The 6,516-nt window shown below is 46.0% G+C and overlaps 1 non-coding gene across 1 annotated transcript; it reads left to right on the forward strand.

Moving 5' to 3' along the window:
* trnam-cau (transfer RNA methionine (anticodon CAU)) lies at positions 1-72 on the forward strand. Its single transcript has one exon. It is a non-coding gene; the product is annotated as a tRNA-Met (tRNA).
* Positions 73-6,516: the final 6,444 nt, after the last annotated feature.

Raw genomic sequence — 6,516 nt, forward strand, 5'->3', positions numbered from 1 at the left:
AGCAGAGTGGCGCAGTGGAAGCGTGCTGGGCCCATAACCCAGAGGTCAATGGATCGAAACCATTTTCTGCTATTTATGCTTCGTAATAATGCAAACTGTTCACTTTCAAAACATCAAGTATTTCCCCAGAATAACAAGATGCTTCCAAAGGCACTCCATTGCAATCAGCTTCTTCCTTCCAGTGAACACATCAATCAGTAACAAATCACATTTGCTCACACGAACACTTGCTGCAAACACGGACCAGCCGAGTCTCTCCCACTTTGTCAACCCCTTCCTGCAGAGCCTCCTCTCCACCACCAGATGGTGATGTTGGCCACAATAAAACCAGGACAAATGGTCACAGTGAGGAGACGGTCAGTCACAGAAAATAAAACAATAACAGGGAAAACCTTTGCACAACAACAGGGGACATCTTTACACAACAGAAAACATATTTACACACCAGGAAATACCTTTAGACAACAGGGAGAACACAATCATACAAATGCCTTGTTTCTCCGTCTCAGTCTCGTTGTCTCTCTCTCTGTCCCTCAGTTTTGCTTCCTCACTGTCTATTGGTTTTCTGTGTGTTTTTCTCTCTGTCCCGTTGTCGATGGTGTTACTCAGCGTCCTTGTAACATTGTGTAGCCAGGCTGAGCCTCCCAACACCTGTATTGCTGTAATAAAAACAGAAAATGCTGGAAATGCTCAGTACGTCTGGCAGCATCTGTGGAGAAAGAAACAGTTAACAGTTCAGATCTGTTTCCTTAGCTCACATTAACTTTGTTCTCTCTCCACAGATGCCGCCAGACCTGCTGACTATTTCAAGCATTATCTGTTTATGTTTCAGATTTCCAGCATCCACAGTATTTTGCTTTTGTACGTGTGTTGCTATGTCTGGGACTGTTTGAGTGCAATGCTATTGCTTTATAAACAGCGTTGAAACAAACATTTATCTCGCTAACACACAGCACTAATACACAGCTGGATATAAACAGCAGCCTGCAGCAGAGGGCGCAGTGGAAGTTTATTAACACAAATAATTCACCAACACTATATTTACTGCTATCCCCAATCACACCACGCTTCGTCTTAACATGTTTTACTCTTTATTTGCATCAACATCTTCCTTCCAGTAAACACTTCAATTTGGAACACAGCTTCCAAATCACCTTTATTCACAAACCCGAACACACACCAGCCCAGACTTTCCCCTTCCTGTCAACCCATTCCTGCATCACTGCCTCTCCACCAACAGTTGTTGCTAGAATTATACAATCATAGAATGGCGACAGCACAGAAGGAGGCCATTCAGCCTGTCGAACCCGTGCTGGCTCTCTGTTAGAGCTCTAAAGTAAAAGCAAAATACTGCGGATGCTGGAAATCTGAAACAAAAACAAGAAATGCTGGATTCACTCAGCAGGTCTGGCAGCATCTGTGGAAGGGTCACTGACCCGAAACGTTAACTCTGCTTCTCTTTCCACAGATACTGCCAGACCTGCTGAGTGAATCCAGCATTTCTTGTTTTTGTCTCTGTTAGAGCAACTCACCTCATTTCACTCCCCAGTCAGTTCAATTTTGGAGGTGGGAAAACTTCTCGAAAGAATAATTCGGGACAAAATTAATAGTCCCATGGACAAATGTGGGTTAATTCAAGAAAGCCAGCATGGATTTCTTAAGGGAAAATCATGTTTAACTGTCCTGCTGGAGATTTTGATGAGGTAACAGAGAGGGTTGATGAGGGCAATGCTGTTGATGTGGTCTACATGGACTTTCAAAAGGTCTGGCAGCATCTGAAAGGTCACTGACCTGAAACGTTAACTTTGCTTCTCTCTGTACAGATGCTGCCTGACCTGCTGAGTATTTCCAGCATTTCTTGTTTTCATTATGGCACAGAGTTCCCTTTTCAAACTTACAGAATTAACCACAATAGTGTACTCTGAGATTCAAGTTAAATATCAGCCCAATATCTACACACATAATGAGTTTATAAGTTTCAGTATTAATTCCCATAGTGCATCCTGACATATACATTAGATATAACATAACATAAGAACAGAAGAAATAGGAGCAGGAGTAGGCCATTCGGCCCCTCAAGCCTGCCCTGCCATTCAGTAAGATCATGGCTGATCTGCCCCAGACCTCAACTCCTCTTTCATGCCAGCTCTTCATAGACCTCAACTCTCCAATATTTCAAAAATCTATTTGCATCCTCTTTAAATACTTTCAGTGATTTAGCCTCCAATACTGACTCTTCCTGGTTTTCTGTGTGTCTTTCTCTGTCTGTTCCCTTCTGGGTCCGAATGATCTCTACCCGGTTTTCTGTGTGTCTTTCTCTGCCTGCCTCATTGTCGGTGCTGTTACTCTGTGTCCTTGTGTCATTGGGCAGTGAGGGTGAGTCCGTCAGCACGTGTGTTGCTGAGTCCGGGATTCTTGAGAAATCCGACTCCAATCCTATTTTTATAAAAACATTGGGGAAATGAACATATTTCACGAACAGGCAGCTAAAATTTAAACCAGCAGTTTGCAGAGTGGCGCAGCGGAAGCGTGCTGGGTCGATGGATCGAAACCATTCTCTGCTATTTATGTTTGGTCGGAAGACAAACAATTCACTTTCAAAACATCAAGTGTTTCCCCATAATAACAAGATGCGCTCGATTGCGATCAGCTTTTTCCTTCTCGTGAACACATCAATCAGTAACAACTCACTTTTGCTCACACGAACACAAGCTGCAAACACGGACCAGCCGAGTCTCTCCCACTTTGTCAACCCCCTTCCTGCAGAGCCTCCTCTCCACCAGCAGATGGTGATGTTGGCCACAATAAAACCAGGACAAATGGTCACAGTGAGGAGACGGTCAGCAACAGAAAATAAAACAATAACAGGGAAAACCTTTGCACAACAACAGGAGACATCTTTACACAACAGAAAACATATTTACACAACAGGAAATACCGTTACACAACAGGGAGTACACAATCATACAAATGCCTTGTTTCTCCATCTCAGTTTCGTTGTCTGTCTCTCTCTCTCCGTTCCTCACTTTTATTTCCTCACAGTCTATTAGTTTTCTGTGTGTTTTTCTCTCTGTCCCGTTGTCGATGGTGTCACTCAGCGTCCTTGTAACATTGCGTAGCCAGGCTGAGCCTCCCAACACCTGTGTTAGAGAACATAGAACATAGAACAGTACAGCACAGTACATGCCCTTCGGCCCACGATGTTGTGCCGAACCTTTAACCTACTCTAAGATCAAAACTACCGACATACCTTTCATTCTACTATCATCCATGTACCTATCCAAGAGACGCTTAAATGTCCCTAATGTATCTGCTTCTACTACCACCGCTGGCAGTGCATTCCACGCACCCACCACTCTCTGTGTAAAGAACCTACCTCTGACATCTCCCCGAAACCTTCCTCCATCACCTTAAAATTATGCCCCCTGGTGATAGCCCTTTCCACCCTGGGAAAAAGTCTCTGGCTATCCACTCTATCTATGCCTATCATCATCTTGTACCCCTCTATCAAGTCACCTCTCATCCTTCTTCGTTCCAATGGGAAAAGCCCCAGCACCCTCAACCTTTCTTCGTAAGACATGCCCTCCAGTCCAGACAGCATCCTGATAAATCTCCTCTGCACCCTCTCTAAAGCTTCCACATCCTTCCTATAATGAGACGACCAGAACTGAAAACAATATTCCAAGTGTGGTCTAACCAGGGCTTTATAGAGCTGCAGCATAACCTCGCGGCTCTTAAACTCAATCCCCCTGTTAATGAAAGCCAACACACCATACGCCTTCTTAACAACCCTATCAAACTTGGGTGGCAACTTTGAGCGATCTATGGACATGGGCCCCAAGATCCCTCTGTTCCTCCACACTACCAAGAATCCTGTCTTTTAGCCTGTATTCTGCATTCAAATTCGACCTTCCAAAATGAATCACTTCACACTTTTCCAGGTTGAACTCCATCTGACACTGCTCAGCCCAGCTCTGCACCCTGTCAATGTCCCGTTGCAACCTACAACAGCCTTCGACACTATCCACAACTCCAGCAACCTTCGTGTCATCGGCAAACTTGCTAACCCAGACTTCCACTTCCTCATCCAAGTCATTTATAAAAATCACAAAGCGCAGTGGTCCCAGAACAGATCCCTGCGGAACACCACTGGTCACCGAGCTCCAGGCTGAATACTTTCCATCTACTACCACCCTCTGTCTTCTATGGGCCAGCCAATTCTGTATCCAGACAGCCAACTTTCCCTGCATCCCATGCCTCCTTACTTTCTGAATGAGCCTACCATGGGGAACCTTATCAAACTCCTTGCTAAAATCCATATACACCACATCCACTGCTCTTCCTTCATCGATGTGTTTTGTCACATCTTCAAAGAATTCAATAAGTCTTGTGAGGCATGACCTGCCCCTCACAAAGCCATGCTGACTGTCTCTAATCAAACTATGCTTTTCCAACTAATCATAAATCCTGTCTCTCAGAATCCTCTCCAATAATTTGCCCACTACCGACATAAGACTGACTGGTCTATAATTCCCAGGGTTATCCCTATTCCCTTTCTTGAACAAGGGAATAACATTTGCCACCCTCCAATCATCTGGTACTACTCCAGTGGACAGTGAGGACGCAAAGAACATCGGCAAAGGCGCGGCAATCTCTTCCCTCGCTTCCCGTAATATCCTTGGGTATATCCCGGCTGGCCCCAGGGACTTATCTGTCCTCATGTCTTTCAAAATTTCCAGCACATCCTCCCTCTTAACATCAACCTGTTCGAGCATATCAGCCTGTTCCACGCTGTCCTCACAAACGTCCAGGTCCCTCTCACTAGTGAATACTGAAGCAAAGTATTCATTTAGGACCTCCCCTACCTCCTCCGACTCCAGGCACAAGTTCCCTCCACTATCCCTGATCGGCCCTACCCTCAGTCTGGCCATCCTCTTGTTCCTCACATAAGTGTAGAACGCATTGGGATTTTCCTTAATCCTACCCGCCAAGACTTTTTCATGTCCCCTTCTAGCTCTCCTAAGTCCATTCTTCAGTTCCTTCCTGGCTACCTTGTAACCCTCTGGAGCCCTGTCTGATCCTTGCTTCCTCAACCTTAAGTAAGCTTCCTTCTTCCTCTTGACTAGCTGTTCCACATTTCTTGTCATCCAAGGTTCCTTCACCCTACCATCCCTTCCTTGCCTCATCGGGACAAACCTATCCAGCAGTCGCAGCAAGTGCTCCCTAAACAACCTCCACATTTCTGTCGTGCATTTCCCTGAGAACATCTGTTCCCAATTTATGCACCCCAGTTCCTGCCTTATCGCATTGTAATTCCCCCTCCCCCAATTAAATATTTTCCCATCCCGTCCGCTCCTGTCCCTCTCCATGACTACAGTAAAGGTCCGGGAGTTGTGATCACTATCACCGAAATGTTCTCCCACCGAGAGATCTGCCACCTGGCCTGATTCGTTGCCAAGCACCAAATCCAACATAGCCTCCCCTCTAGTCGGCTTATCTACATATTGAGTCAGGAAACCTTCCTGGACACACCTGACAAAAACTGCTCCATCCAAACTATTTGCACGAAGGAGGTTCCAATCAGTATTAGGGAAGTTGAAGTCACCCATGACAACAACCCTGTTACTTCTGCACCTTTCCAAAATCTGCCTCCCAATCTGTTCCTCCGTGTCTCTGTTGCTATTGGGGGGTCTATAGAAAACTCCCAATAAAGTGACTGCTCCTTTCCTGTTTCTGACTTCCACCCATAATGACTCAGTAGACAAACCCTCCTCGATGACCTCCCTTTCTGCAGCTGTGATACTATCCCTGATTAACAATGCAACTCCCCCACTTCTTTTACCTCCCTCCCTATTCCTTTTGAAACATCCAAACCCGGGAACATCCAACATCCATTCCTGCCCCTGTGATCTCCAAGTGTCCGTAATGGCCACAACATCGTAGCTCGAAGTACTGATCCATGCTCTAAGTTCATCACCCTTATTCCTGACACTTCTTGCATTAAAATAGACACACTTCAACCCATCATACTGGCTGAAACTTTGCCCTGTCAACTGTCTAACCTTCCTCACAGACTCTCTGCACTCTGTATCTGCCTGTTCAACAGCTACCCCATCCACTGATCCGTAGCTCCGGTTCCCATACCTCTGCCAAACTAGTTTAAACCCTCCCGAAGAGCTCCAGCAAACCTCCCGCCCAGGATATTGGTGTCCCTCCAGTTCAGATGCAACCCGTCCTTCTTGTCCAGGTCCCACCTTCCCCAGAAGGTATCCCAATGATCCACATAACTGAAGCCCTCCCTCCTACACCAGCTCTGTAGCCACGTGTTCAGCTGCACTCGCTCTCTGTTTCTAGCCTCACTAGCACGTGGCACCGGTATCAATCCTGAGATTACTACTCTGCTCGTCTTGCCTTTTAGCTTCCAACCGAACTCCTATATTCGCTTTTCAGGTCCTCATCCCTTTTCCCAGCTATGTCATATGTACCACGACTTCTGGCTGCTCCCCCTCCCCTTTA

Source organism: Heterodontus francisci, unplaced genomic scaffold (genome assembly GCF_036365525.1).
Source record: "Heterodontus francisci isolate sHetFra1 unplaced genomic scaffold, sHetFra1.hap1 HAP1_SCAFFOLD_43, whole genome shotgun sequence".
NCBI classification, from domain to species: Eukaryota; Metazoa; Chordata; class Chondrichthyes; order Heterodontiformes; family Heterodontidae; genus Heterodontus; species Heterodontus francisci.